This window comes from Cervus canadensis, chromosome X (assembly GCF_019320065.1).
Source record: "Cervus canadensis isolate Bull #8, Minnesota chromosome X, ASM1932006v1, whole genome shotgun sequence".
Taxonomy (NCBI): domain Eukaryota; kingdom Metazoa; phylum Chordata; class Mammalia; order Artiodactyla; family Cervidae; genus Cervus; species Cervus canadensis.
In genome coordinates this window covers 128,635,199-128,650,049 of record NC_057419.1, presented here as the reverse complement: position 1 = coordinate 128,650,049, position 14,851 = coordinate 128,635,199, and the positions used below count along the sequence as shown (strand labels likewise).

At 44.5% G+C, this 14,851-nt stretch overlaps 1 pseudogene; it reads left to right on the top strand.

Annotated features, from left to right (window-relative positions):
* The first annotated feature begins 2,085 nt into the window (after window positions 1–2,085).
* On the top strand, window positions 2,086–3,807 carry LOC122435731 (annotated as a pseudogene).
* The last annotated feature ends 11,044 nt before the right edge of the window (window positions 3,808–14,851 follow it).

Here is a 14,851-nt window from a genome sequence, read left to right as displayed (position 1 = left end):
TTGTTTACTGGATACAGAATTTCAGTTTGAGAGAATGAAAAACTTCTGTAGATGGCTCGTGGTGATGACTGTACCACAATGCAATTGTATTTAATGCCACTGTACACATAAATTAGTTGAAATGGTAAATCTGTGCAATGTATATTTTACTGGAATAAAAATAAAGGAATAGTGGGATAATTATATTCTTTTCAATGACTGAGGTAAACACCATAAGGAATACTTAAAAGAGAGACTGCTTTTGGGAAGCATGAAAGGGGTGGGCATAGGGTCTTCCGCTTATCACTGTGTATAATCCTTTTGTATAAGCCTTTGGTATGCTTTTTTTTAAAAAAAAAAACAAAACTATATGCATTGAATAAAAACATCTTAAACTGAAAAAAGAGTGGATGAGATCACTCAGGGTGAGGTTGAGGAAGTGGAGGAAGAAGAGATTGTTGTTGTTCAATCGCTAAGTCATGTCTGATTCTTTGAGACCTCATGGATCCCAGCATGCCAGGCTCCTCTATCCTCCACTGTCTCCCGGAGTTTGTCCAAGTTCATGCCCATTGAGTTGGTGATGCCATCCAACCACCTCATCCTCTGTCGTCCCCTTATCCTCCTGCCTTCAATTTTTCCCAGCATCAGGGTCTTTTCCAGTGAGTCGGCTCTTCACATCAGGCGGCCAAAGTATTGGAGTTTCAGCTTCAGCATCAGTCCTTCCAATGTATATTCAGGGTTGATTTCCTTTAGGATTGACTGATTTGATCTCCTTGCAGTCCAAGGGACTCTCAAGAGTCTTCTCCAGCATCACAAAAGAAGAGGTACCTTAGGATAAAAGTGGCAAGAGACAAAACCCCACTAAAATAAGGTAGTGAACAGAGAGAGTCATTACAAGGATCCAGGGAGTCACGTGGAAATGTAGTGCAGCCAGCACCACAGCCCCTCACGGGCAGTCAGAACTCCCCTGGGTGCCCTCTCCCATGCTTCCTCTCCCCACTCCCATCTCCCTCCTATCCCCCTCTCCGCTCCTCTGCTCCTCTGCACCCCTCCCTGTTTCAGGATCTCTTCCCTGTTTCTCAGGCAGAGTTGCCTTTATTTCTCATGCTGCCTCCTCTGCCCGGAAGTGTCTTCTAGTCACTCATCCACTCACACAATCACAACCACAGGGTCAGCCTCTGAGTCAGTGTGACCCCTCAGCCGAGTTCCCTGCCATCTGCTTCCTTGATCTCACTGTATTCTTGTGGTGGGGGGTAGAGAACAGAATCCCACAGGTACGGTATCCACCTCCCATTAGAGAGCCATCACTAGACCTACTGACTGTGTCCCAGGCTTTACCATCCTTTCCTGAGAGATGATGGGTTGGGAAGTACTGCAGTAAAGGAGATGTAAGCTGGGTGTGAACCCAAGATATAACTACTATCGATTAAGATCCTTGAGGGACAGAGGACTAACACATATATATGGAATTTAGAAAGGTGGTAATGATAACCCTATATGCAAAACAGAAAAAGAGACACAGAAATACAGAACAGACTTTTGAACTCTGTGGGAGAATGTGAGGGTGGGATATTTCAAAAGAACAGCATGTATACTATCTATGGTGAAACAGGTCACCAGCCCAGGTGGGATGCATGAGACAAGTGCTCGGGCCTGGTGCACTGGGAAGACCCAGAGGAATCGGGTGGAGAGGGAGGTGAGAGCGGGGATCGGGATGGGGAATACGTGTAGATCCATGGCTGATTCATGTCAATGTATGACAAAACCCACTGAAATGTTGTGAAGTGATTGGCCTCCAACTAATAAAAAAAAATAAAAAAAAAAAGAATAAAGATTCAAAAAAAAAAAAAAAAGAATCCAGAGAAGAAAAGTCAGGAAAAAGAGTTTCAGGCAGACAAATACAGTGTGAAATGCTGCAGAGCAAGATCCTGTAAAGACTTAAAAGGTACCCATTGGGTGCCGCCGGGGTCAGTCTCTGCATCTTAGAGGGCGTGTTTCTGGTTCCTGGCGCGATGGGCCCAACTATGTTTTAAAATCTCTAGCTTTCCCCAAGTGTAAGCAACAAGACGACTGAATGGATGTGTCTTGTCTTTGCTGGGATTTTAAAAGTTATGCTATAGTGAACAATGGGGCTTCCGAGGTGACTTAGTGATAAAGAATCCGCCTGCCAGGGCTGGAGACGCGGTTTCGAGCCCTGGGTCAGGAAGATCCCCTGGAGAAGGGAATGGCAACCCACTCCGGTATTCTTGCCTGCAGAATGCCATCGACAGAGGAATCTGGCCGGCTACAGTCCATGGGGTCACAGAGAGTCGGACACGACTGAGTGCGCGCGCGGACACACACACACACACACGCCTGAAAACTGGTTTTTTGAAATGGAAGCCGGATTATGACAGCGCCGCTTCTGAGTATGGAAAAGCAGCTGTTGCTTTTAAGAATGCCAAACAGTTTGAGCAAGCAAAAGACGCCTGCCTGAAGGAAGCTGCGGCCCATGAGAACAACAGGGCCCTTTTTCACGCTGCCAAGAGATGCAGAAACTCCCGGAGGCTGTTCAGCTGATTGAGAAGGCCAGCATGATGTACCTGGAAAACGGCACCCCGGACACGGCCGCCATGGCCCTGGAGCGGGCCGGGAAGCTGATAGAGAATGTAGATCCAGAAAAGGCTGTGCAGTTATATCAGCAGACAGCCAACGTGTTTGAAAATGAAGAGCGCCTGCGGCAGGCCGTTGAACTCCTAGGAAAAGCCTCTCGGCTGCTGGTGCGCGGGCGCAGGTTTGATGAGGCAGCACTCTCTATTCAGAAAGAAAAAAACATTTATAAGGAAATTGAGAATTATCCAACTTGTTATAAGAAAACAATCGCCCAGGTCTTAGTGCATCTGCACAGAAACGACTATGTGGCGGCTGAGCGCTGTGTCCGCGAGAGCTACAGTACGCAAAGCTGGGCCTGAGCCTGGTGGTCCCAGGAGGAGGCGTCAAGAAGAAGGCAGCAGCCCCCCCGCAGGCCAAACCTGAAGGCACCACTGCCCCCGCCGCCGAGGATGAGGAGGACGAGTACGCTGGGGGGCTGTGCTAGGCTCGGCCCTGCCCGCACGACTCACACCCCCGGATTCCTCGGAGGGCGGCTGGACTCATGGGGTCCTGGCTCTGATGCTGTAAGACAAGTCCTCGTTCCTGGTTCCCGGACCACTGCCCTGCCCGCTGCCTGCAAGCATTTCCTTTCTTTCCCTGACAAGAGCTCTTCTCAGACACCAGCAGGAATTGACAGAGAAACATCCCATCACGTCATAGGTGATTTTAAAATTGGCAAATCCATTTCTCAACAGACTTGTTCTAAACAAAAGGGGTAACATGCGTGGACATTCTTTTCTCTTGGGCTCGTGTCATTTATTGTTAGAGAAGTTGTTTGCATTTTATTTCATAATTGCTGCTAAAAGTGAAGTTTACTGGTTAAACAAAGTAATACTGTAAACATTTGTTTTCAAAAGGAGATTTATGCCCCGTGATAATTAGAGACATTTAAGTTATTAAACCTTCAGATGGAGTGTGGGCCAGAGGCTGTTCTGAGCCTTACAACATTGCTTCTCCCAGAATAAGACCCAGCTGGAGCGTCACGTGGACGCTGAACACTCTGACGGGGGCATGTCCCAGGGCTCTCTGCGCGTCTCCAGTCCGCCCTGGATCGTGGGCATTTCCTCCTGAAGCTCAGTGACTGTGTCTTCACCCGCCAGGTTGTTGACCGACCTTAGTCCCGCAGACCTGTCCTCCCTCTGAGGACCTCGGCTCAGTGCAGAGGTGCTCTCTGTAAACCTCCCGCGTGTGGCTGAGAGAGCAGGACTGGCTGCACATGTGGGGTGCTGGTGTGTGGTTCCTTCCCGGCCTCTCCTGACGGGTTGTCTTCAAGGTGTTCTCTGCGTGAGCTCAGCCCTCTCTCCTGGTGGGAAGAAGCCCAGACGCTGCAGTGCAGCTCATGCCACCGCCTGGCCTCCTGGGCTCAGGTCTGCTGGCTTTCCGGGAACACGGAGGTGGTATCATGGGAGGTGAAGGTCACCCTGGGCTCTGGGAGGGTCCAGGGAGTATCCTTGTGGGGCGGGTGGGTGGTAGATGAACTCTTTCTGGAAGGTCTGGGTCAGAACACTAATGAGCATCCTCCTCCGGGCCCCCCCCACCCGGCACCCAGGTGGTCTGCGGGCAGTGGCTCTTCCCAGCCCTTGTTTGGGGACACTGGTCTCCGTAGCATCGTGCTCAGTGACGCGTTAATAGTGCACACCTGTCCTTGCTGCTGTGCCCTCCACATCCAGCCACCCTCCAGGAGTCACCTTGATGTGCATTTGAGCTCGTTCACAGCCATCTCAGCAGATTCGGCCACACCTAGAAGATGCTCTCAACCGCACTGGGTAGACTGTTACCCAGTGCAGCCTTGGAAGAAAGGCTTCACTTCTACTCTTTTCTTTCATATTAATAGAACAAAAATGCGTACTGAGCCGGGGGTGTCCTGCAGGGCTTGGGGGCTTGTGGGGCTTGGGGAGTGGGCCTCCCAGTGCAGGGGGCTGGAACCCGGGCATCCCTGACTATCCCCACCCCACCCCCATGGGTTATGGCACGTGCGGGGCAGGTGGCTGTTCCCCTGACATCAGGGCTTCCTGCCTGGGGCCTGGTGAGAAGTGTCTCCTCTTCCTGCTCACAGAAGCTGTTCTCAGGCGCACTCAGGAGCAGGGAGTGGTGGTCCCAGCAGGGAAAGGGGTTCTGAGCTCATGTGGCCCCTTTCCCGGAGTGGGGTCTGTGTGCGCCTTCTCAGAGCCCAGCAGTCCCCATGCTGTCTTGTGTGAGTGAACCAGTCTGCAGAGTCTAATATATTGAACTTAACTGTACATATGCAGAGTGTGGTATTTGTGTATGAAACTGTGCTTTATTCCTGTTTTTTTCCAGCTTTGATGAATGATATTAAATGTTATGGAAATGCCGATTATTGCTTCTATGGGAAGATAATTACAAAAATAAAATCTGAAACCATGAAAAAAAAAAAAAAAAAAAAAAAAAAAAAAAAAAGGTACCCATTGAGTTTGGCACTGGGGTGAATGAAAAGGAAGGACTTAGAACATCAAATACAAACCATTCTTTCAAGAGGCTTGGCTGACAAGGGAATAGCTAAGGGCAGGGAGACAGAGGTTGAAAAGATTTTTGCTTGTTTTCATTCAAACAAAACAGAGGTTTTGTTGCGGTTACAAGTACAGCAGGGTATAAGGGAAGAGCAGAGATTTGTAAAGAGATGGACAGGTGACAAGCTGGGTGTTGAACTGGAGAAGGGATGAGTTATCCGCTGAGACAGGTAGAACAGCCTAAGAATTGCAGTAACATTTTACAGAAAACCCAAATGAAACTTTTGGTCAACCCAACAGAAGACAAGCAGGCCGAGGACAGTACCTAGTACCTAGGGGAATGCCAACACAACACAAACGAGGGTTAACTCCAGATCTGATGGTCCAGGGTGAATGTTTAGTTTGGGTCTAGGTTTCCCTACCATCATATGGCTCTGTACCACTCCTTAACCTAATTGGCTTGGCGCCCCAGAAGTGCCTAATAATAACTTTTACAAATTATCATTAGAAAGGAAAGTATGGAGCAGTAAAATCATATATCACATTCCGGAAAGAGGACAGAAATGGGAATCATGACCCACCTTCCCTTTTTGGGTCTGTTTCCCCACGGTGAAAGTGAAGGGCTGGGACTTCCCTGGTGGTCCAGTGGTTAAGACTCTGAGCTACCACTGCAGGGGGTCAATCCCTGGTAGGGGAACTGAGATCCCACATACTGAACAGTGAAAGTGAAAGTAAGTCACTCAGTCGTGTCTGATTATTTTTGACCCCGTGGACTATACAGTCCATGGAATTCTCCAGGCCAGAATACTGGAGTAGGTAGCCTTTCCCTTCTCCAAGGGATCTTCCCAACCCAGGGATTGAACCCAGGTCTCCTGCATTGCAGGTGGATTCTTTACCAGCTGAGCCACCAGGGAAGCCCAAGAATACTGGAGTGGGTAGCCTATCCCTTCTCCAGAGGATCTTCCCGACCCAGGAATCGAACTGGGGTCTCCTGCATTGCAGGCAGTTTCTTTACCAACTGAGCTACCAGGGAAGAGTGGCAAAACAAAACAAAACAAAACAAAACACACACACACACACACAAAAACAAGTGAAGGGCTGGTCCCAGTTTTTTCTATGGCTCCTCTGGCTGGAACACTCTGATTCTTTGACTTCTGGCTTATCTCTGCTTTTCTTGTAGCTGTATTAATATTCTTCTACATTCATACAAATGGGGGAAGCTGACCACATTCTTTTACAAGCTAATGATAACAGGGAAAAAAAATCCAAGGAACCTGAACAGTTACAGATAACGATCAGTAAAAGAAAAGGAGAGTCAAAAGGAAAAAAAAATGTGATTGGCTTCTTGCTACTAATGTCAGTGCCCACCTGTGCAACAGTTAGGCTGTGTTCCCTGGAGATGAAATCAATGGCTCAAAAGTGGAAAACAAACCACCTTTTTTCTCTGGTCAAATCAAGATTTTCTACTCCAACATAAAACAAAATTAAAAATAAGTAAAAATAAAGAATAACTAAAAAAAATCAAGACTTATTCCCTATCTCTGCTACTTAGACAGTGAATATGTTCCTCTCTCTGTAACATCCCTCACAGTTGTCATAAGCATTAAGAATATTTTAACATATATAAAAGAATAGATGCTTAACTATCACTCTAACTCACCAACTATTCTCACCAAACTTTCAGAACTTCATGGGCGGGGGGAGATTAGACTAGGGACCGTATGCCCTGTCCACCTTCCCCCATACTGCCTGCTTGCAACAATTTACCAGTGTCAATGCCTGGGTTCCTCACTCCTATTCTGAAGTTTAAAAATACTTTGAGTGGGATTACAAAGAAAGGTCATGCTGCCATTTCTACAAAAAGATGGTACAACTGATTTATGTGTACATCAGATCCTTTCAGTTCTTTTTCCAGGGTCAAGGATGGGATGATTCAGTCTTGTCTACACCCTCTCAACCCTCTTGTGACCAAATGGCTTTTAATTGTGTCTAGGTACCAGGGAGAGAAATAAAAGTGGTGGTCAAGAAATTCACTTGTTCATTTAGATCAGACCCAGGCCCATGAGTCAATCACGGGTGCGTGGACCCACATAGGAAGGTAGTTTAGCCAAATACTTCACCGCAAGGCCCGTCTCACCTGCTCCACCACCCAGGCCACATGTAGACACAGGCTGAGTCCCCCAACTCCAGTACTAAACACCATAGGCAAAGGCTCCAATCTGGAGAATGGGTCAAGTTCTCAGTTTCTGCTTCAATCTGTGAAGCTAAGTCAGTCCCCTGAGGAGGGCACAGGGGACAGTACACTGCCTTCTGTTTCGTGTACCAGGGCAGGTAGAGGTAGGAAGATGGTAGTGGCTCAGCTGCCAGCCTTTTCAGCAGATGGTATCACCACCATGAGATAATTAGTGCGCAGTCCTGCAGTGGGGCTGGGTATAGAGAATGAACAACTGAAATTGAAAATCAGATGAACAGAAATGTAGGGGAGGTTGCTGCCCCAGCTGTAAATGTTCATGCCTCAATATGAAAGGCTCCAATTGCATCAGCTCTAAAGACACAGAGCTTTTTCCATTGGCATTTGGGTCTCAAACACTTAACTAGCTTCCTGTTGTTGAGTCACTAAGTCATGTCTGACTCTTTGAGACCCCGTGGACTGTAGCCCGCCAGGCTCCTCTGTCCATGGGATTTCCCAGGCAAGAATACTAGGGTGGGTTACGATTCTAGTCTCCAGGAGATCTTCCTGACCCAGGAGACGAACCCGCATCTCCTGCATTGGCAGGCGAATTCTTTACCACTGAGTCACCAGGGAAGCCCAACTAGCTTCCTAGGTCTACTTTATTTCTGCTCTTTCTCAGAAAGCACTGTCTCTGTGATTCTTTCTTTGCAAAGGTTTGAACAATCTTGCAACTCAGTTCTCCTGCTCCCTGGGCAGCCCCTCAGCACACCTGCCTAGAGCCCCAGGTGCCATGGCCAGAAGCCCTTAGGAAGGAGCCTGTGCTTGCCCCAGCACTTCCACCCTGTCTGTGTGCTGCTTTGCTTATTTAACCAAGGGCTGCCATTGAATGTTACCAACCAAGATGATAAACTGTGCTTTTGAGTATTCCTTTGTTGTTTTAAACATCTTTTTGATGCACTAAGAGCCACTTATATATACATAAAATAAGCAGCCCTCTGTTTTATGAACCGTTAGTTTGAAGATGTGTCAGCTCAAGTGCAATCTACCAAATTACTGATTGTTGGTCTATGACTAATCAACAGAAATGAGCTGTGTTACTGGCAGATGTGCCAACAGTTACTTCATTAGTTGTACATGTCTGCGTGGAGCAAGAGGTTGTAAAATAACACTGGTGAAGAAGACCAAGGCCCCAGCTAACCCCAGGCTAAGGTGGCCCTGGCTTCCTAAGTGGGTGTGCAAGGGTCGTCCTACTGCCCTCAGTTTGGGGTAAGTCTGACCACTCGAGGCTGACTCCCCTCCCTCACAGGAAATGACTCGGTTTACCCTCCACCTAGAGTCTCTGATACTTGGCCATCGAGTTGCTTTTATTAATACAAGCAGGACTTTGAGAGTGACGTGCCTTTGGGGAGAAGGGGGAAAGACTATAAACACAAAAGAAAGGGAAACTGAATAAAAAAGGAAAGCCCTCCTGCAGTCAGAAGGTGGCTTCCTCCTTAGTGCTGGCTAAGTACACTGGATTCATAAACACTCTTATTGAATTGGGTTTCAGAGCTTCGACTTCGTGTTGACTTAGTAGGTAGATAAGACAGAAGCAAACACAGCATCTAGCGATCTGACTCCAGAGTGGGGCCACCAGGGCATGACCCGGCTGTACTGAGGACACAGGCAATGTTTGTTCTTAGCATGTCCCACTGCCTCATTTGACACATCCCCCCCCCACCCCTTTTCAGCCCACTTCCCTGGGTCCCAGTGTCTCCTGCTGTTAATGCACCTGACAGTGAGGTTAAACAAACTGAAAAGGTAGAGTTTGGAGTAGGGAAGGGTTTATTGCAGGGCCATGCCAGGAGGCGGGTGGCTCCTGCCCTAAAAAGCCTTGAGCTCTCTGAAGCGTTTCTGCAAAGCATTTATAAAAGTCAGGTGGGGCAGGGGGTCGAAAGGTATGTGATCAACTCACACAGGATTCTCTGATGGCGAGGGAAGAGGGTAGTGTTACAGGGGTTAACATTATCAGTCCTTAGGCTCTGGGAGGCCTGGGGCTATGTGCTCCTGGTTATCAAGTAGTTAACATTTTCTATTGGGGGGGGGGCAGTTTCACATCTGCAAACCAACTCAGGAAATTTGCATCAAATACTATCATCTAGGTACTTCAGAGAGGAGCTTTAGCAGAAGACACCGGGGAAGAGCTCTCCTGGGAAGGCCTCATAAAGTCCTGCTTATTACACTGCTGCTACTTGGCCTTGCAGAGTCATCTGACCTCACCTTTAATTTAAGCCGGGGTCCCAGCCCTTAGCACTGAGCTCCATTCCAAATCTGGCTTCTGCCTCAGGTCAGAAGGTTTTGTTTCAGTCCCTCAGGGCCCAATTTCATAACAGGATATCCTCCTATGTGACATGTTTGCATTTTTTAAAGAGAGGTCTTCTGGAACTCCTTAGCCTAAATGAGTGATTCTAATGGTAGAAGTTTCTGGTATGACAAATCTTTAGTAAAAGACATTTTGGGTTCCTCAGGAGGGCAGTTCAAGAATTCCTTAAAATGTCACCTTCGGGACTTCCCTGGCAGTCCAGTGGTTGAGACTCCATGATTTCACTGCAGGGGATGTGGGTGTGATCAGGGGGTATGGGTGTGATCCGTGGGCAGGGGCGGGGGGGATGTTACTTTCTAGAAAACTGTACTCATTCTTTTGTGTGAAGCTGGCTCTAGAATCAACAGGAAGGCTCCTGGGCAGGAAGCATATGTCTAGAAGTCCAGTGGCCACTGCTGTCCTGGTAGGTTTCTCAAGTGGTGAGAGAAGTGGTTTGAGAACAATTCAGGCAGTCAGGGGTGCTGCTTGCTGGTTTTAGAACTCTATGATGCTTGTTTAGAAATTATTATCTACTTCTTGCCTCTTTGCCTTTTTTTTTATCAGCCGAAAAGATGAAGAACTGGATAAGAAAAACCTTAGTAACTGTCAGTCATTTTACCAAAGGTGATTTCATTGCATACAGATTATACTGTTGCTACACTATTACAAAGCCTGCTTAGAAAACTAATTAATGAAATTGGGGAGTAATTCATAAGTAAAAAAGGATCTTGAACTATTGATAGATACACCAATGTGATGAATCCTGAAGACACGATGCTGAGAGAAGCCAGTTTTAAAGTTCTCTACTGTATGATTCCATTTCTATGACTTTCTCAAAGAGAGAAAACTACAGTGATGGAAAACACATCCGTGGTTGCCAGGGTTTGGAGGGGGGTGTATCTACAAAGGGGCAGCATGAGGGAGTTTGGGGGGAATCCTGATATAGGGTTTCCCTGGTGGCTCAGATAGTAAAGAATCTGCCTGCAATGCAGGAGACCCAGGTTCAATCCTTGGGTCAGGAAGATCCCATGGAGAAGTGAATGGTTACCCACTCCAGTATTCTTGCCTCAGAACCTAAAAACTTAAGGAAGGTCAAGGTTTTTAACTTGGCCAATTTAGTAATTTAGATATTAAATCATAAAACCAAAGCAAACTTCCAAATGATCTCTTGTGCAGACAAACAATTTGTGAGGACATTTTTTTTTAGAGCCAATGTTAACAAGATTAAATTTGAGTCACTAAAGAAAAAAAACCTAATATTAAGGGGAAATGTGCTTTCCCCATTGTTTGTTTAGTCCTCTGTGAAATCAAGTTTCTCTTTGATCAAAGCAAGTGATAAATTCAAGATGCTCCAGGTCTGAAGAACAAGCAGGAAAAGAGCTTTTAGGAAAAGATCATGAAAAGCCTCTAAGCTTCTCTTAAGGAAGATGTTGAATCTAAAGGTGGTGCATCCCTTTGGAGGCCTTGGTCGAGCAATGGAATGGGGTTTGCCAATCATCCACAGCCTCTCATTCCCCCTCAGAGTTTCTCTATGGTCTGAGCCTTCTGGTTGCCCAGGGTTAGGGGTGACAGCTGTTCACCATACAGACTTAACAGGCCAATTCAGATCTCAGACATTGACGGTATGAAGAACGATCAGGCTGGTGATTCCTGTTTGGAAAGGGCTAACGTGTGGAGAGGTTAGAGATCCCCTATTTTGATTTTCTAGTGTGGTTCTCTGAGATGAAGATTTATATAGCAAATGTTTGTTATTTCATGAAAGTGATTTTCAATTACATTTGGTTATTGAGAATTTCCAGAAGGTGAACAATACCTCTTTGGATTATTACAGGCTCTCAAAGGGGCTGCACCCCCAAGTTGGGGGAGTCACTGTTCTTTATAATTATCTACTCTGTAGTCAAAAGGCCAACTAGTTTCATGCCCACAAATGAGCCAGATTCCATAGTTCAGCTTCCGGCAAAATATTCAAGGCCCGATTGTTTTTTCTTTTTTTTTAAATTGAACTTTGTATTTTGAGATCATTGTAGAGTCACATGCAATTGTAAGAAATAATGCAGTGATATACCATGTGTACTTTACCCAGTTTCCCAAAGTGGGAACATTTTATAAAACTGTAGTACAATACCACAACCACGGCACTAATACTGCCCATGATCCATTGATCTTGCCTAGCTATCCCCAGCTTTACCTGTAATCATTTGTTTGTATATGTCTGTGGATTGAGTTGTTTGCAATTCTATCACATGTGTAGGTTCATGAATCCACCAATAAGATCAGAACTGTACTATCACAAGGATCCTTCCAGCTGCTCCCTATGCATTCATACTTACCTTCTATTTGCCCCATTTTCTAACCCCTGTGGCACCCACTAACTGTCCCCCATCACTGTACATTTTGTCATTTCAATAGTATTATATAAACAACCATACAGTATGTAACTTTTTAAAACTGGTATTTTTCTCACTCAGGAGGATTCCTGGGAGATTCACCCAAGTTATTACCATGAACGGATACCCTACTTCTTTTTATTGCTGAGTAGTATTCCATGGCACATATGTCCTACAGTTTATTTAAACATTAATATGTTGAAGAATACACGTATGAGTGACCCAGTTTCTCTGCATCCTCTCCAGCATTTGGTGTCAATATTTTTTATTTTAGCTGTTCTCATAGATGTGTCCATCTAGTCAAAGCTATGGTTTTTCCAGTAGTCATGTATGGATGTGAGAGTTGGACTAAAAAGAAAGCTGAGCATTGAAGAATTGATGCTTTTGAATTGCAGTGTTGGAGAAGACTCTTGAGAGTCCCTTGGACTGCAAGGAGATCAAACCAGTCAGTCCTAAAGGAAATCAGTCCTGAATATTCACTGGAAGGACTAATGCTGAAACTGAAATTCCAATACTTTAGCCAACTGATGCGAAGAACTGACTCATTGGAAAAGACCCTGATGCTGGGAAAGATTGAAGGCGGGAGGAGAAGGGGACGACAGAGGATGAGACAGTTGGATGGCATCACCGACCCAATGGACATGAGTTTGAGCAAGCTTTGGGAATTGGTGATGGACAGGGAAGCCTGGTGTGCTGCAGTCCATGGGATCACAAAGAGTCGGACATGACTGAGTAACTGAACTGAACTGATAGGTGTGTAGTAATATCTCACTATGGTTTTGATGTGCACTTTCCTGATGACTGATGATGTTGAATATCTTTTCATGTGTTATGTGTCATCTGTATATTCTCTTTAGTGAAAAGTTTGTTTATATCTTCTGCCCATTTTCTAACAGGATTGTTTGAATTTTGAGAGTTCTTTATATATTCTGGATAAAAATCCTTTTCAGATACATACTTTGCAAATAATTTCTCTAGTTTGTAGCTCATATTAATAGGATCTTTCATAGAACAAAACTTCATTATTTTGATGAAATACAATTAATAGTTTTTCCTTTTATGGATCATGCTTGTGGTATCGAGTCTAAGAACACTTTGTTGAGCCCTAGACCATGAAGATTTCGTCCTGTGGCTTTTGTTCTACAAGTTTTATAGTTTTGCACTTTAAGTCTGTGATCCATGTTGAATTAATCTTTATATATAGTGTGATGTTTAGGTAAAAATTCACTTATTTTGCCCATGGATATCAACTGCTTCTGCACTATTTGTTTAAAAGGCTATCCTTCCTCCACTGAACTGATTTTACAACTTTCAAAAATCAATTGAACAAATTTGTGTGGGTATGTTTCTGGGTTCTCTATTCTGTTCCATTTATCTGTGTGTTTACCTCCCACTTTTACCATACTGGCTTAATTACTGTAGCTATATAGTAAGCTTTTACATTGGTTTATCCTTTATAACAGTTTGCTCTTTATAAAAATCATTTTTAGCTACTCTAGGTCCTTTGCTATTTCACATAATTTTTTGGGGGGGCATTGCACAGAGTGACTTGTGGGATCTCAGTACCCTGGTCAGGTACTGAACCCGGGTCACAGCAGTAAAAGCACGGAATCCTAACCACTAGGCAATCAGGTAATTTCTTCCATATAAATTTTATAATAAGCCTATCTCTACCTATACAAATCCTTGCTGGGATTTTGATAGAGATTTCATTAACCTATAAATCAATCTGGGGAGAACCGACATCTTTAGTATGTTGAATCTTCCAGTCCATGAACACAGTCAATCTCAAGTTCTTTCATTAGTGTTTTGTAATTTTCAGCATACAAATTCTGTACCTGCTTTGTTAAGTTTATACCTAAATATTGATATTTCATTTTCTTTGGAGCAATTGTAAATGGTGTTATTTTATATTTCCAGTTACTATATAGAAACGCAATTGATTTTTGTGTTGATTTGATATCATGTGGCCTTGCTGAGTTCAATTATTAGTTCTAGAAGGTTTTTTTTTTTTTAAGATTTCTTGTGATTTGTTGTGCAGATGGTCAAATTTTCTGCAAAGATAGTTTTCCTTGATTCTTTCTAATCTGGATTTTTTAAAATTTCTTTTTCTTGTCTTGTTATACTGTCCAGAACTTCCAGCACAATGTTGAATAGAAGTGATAAGAACAGACATGCTTCCCTCATTCCAATCTTAAAAGGGAAACATTCAGTCTTTCACTGTTAAGTATAATGTTAGCTGTTATGTTTAGATGTTCTTTATGAAGTTAAGGAAGTTCCCCTCTACTCCTAGTATACTAATGGTTTTTATCATGAATAAGTATTGAATTTTATCAAATGTGTTTTTCTTTGCTAACTGATATGGGCATATGGATGGGGCTTCCCTGGTGGCTCAGGAGGTAAAGAATCCACCTGTAATGTAGGAGACCTGGGTTCAATCCCTGGTTCAGGAAGATGCCCTGGAGAAGGGAAGGGCAACCCATTCCAGTATTCTTGCCTGGAGAATACCATGACAGGGAAGCATGGTGGGCTACAGTTCATGGGGTCACAAAGAGTCAGATATATATGGTAGCCTATGTTGACTGATTTTTTTTCAAGTTTTTATATGTTGATTTTTAAAATATTGAACTAGATTTGCATACCTTAATAAATCTCACTTAGTCATGGTGTGTAATTCTTTTATACATTGTTGGTTTCATTTTGCTAATGTTTTGTTGAAGATTTTTCTAAGTCCATGAGATATTTGTCTATAGCTTTCTCCCTTTTCTGCACTGTCTTTGATTTTGGTATGCTTCTGGGACTCTGATATGGATCTTTTTTAATTTCCCACAGGTTTCAGAGGCTCTATTTTTTTCCAGTCTATTTTTTTCTG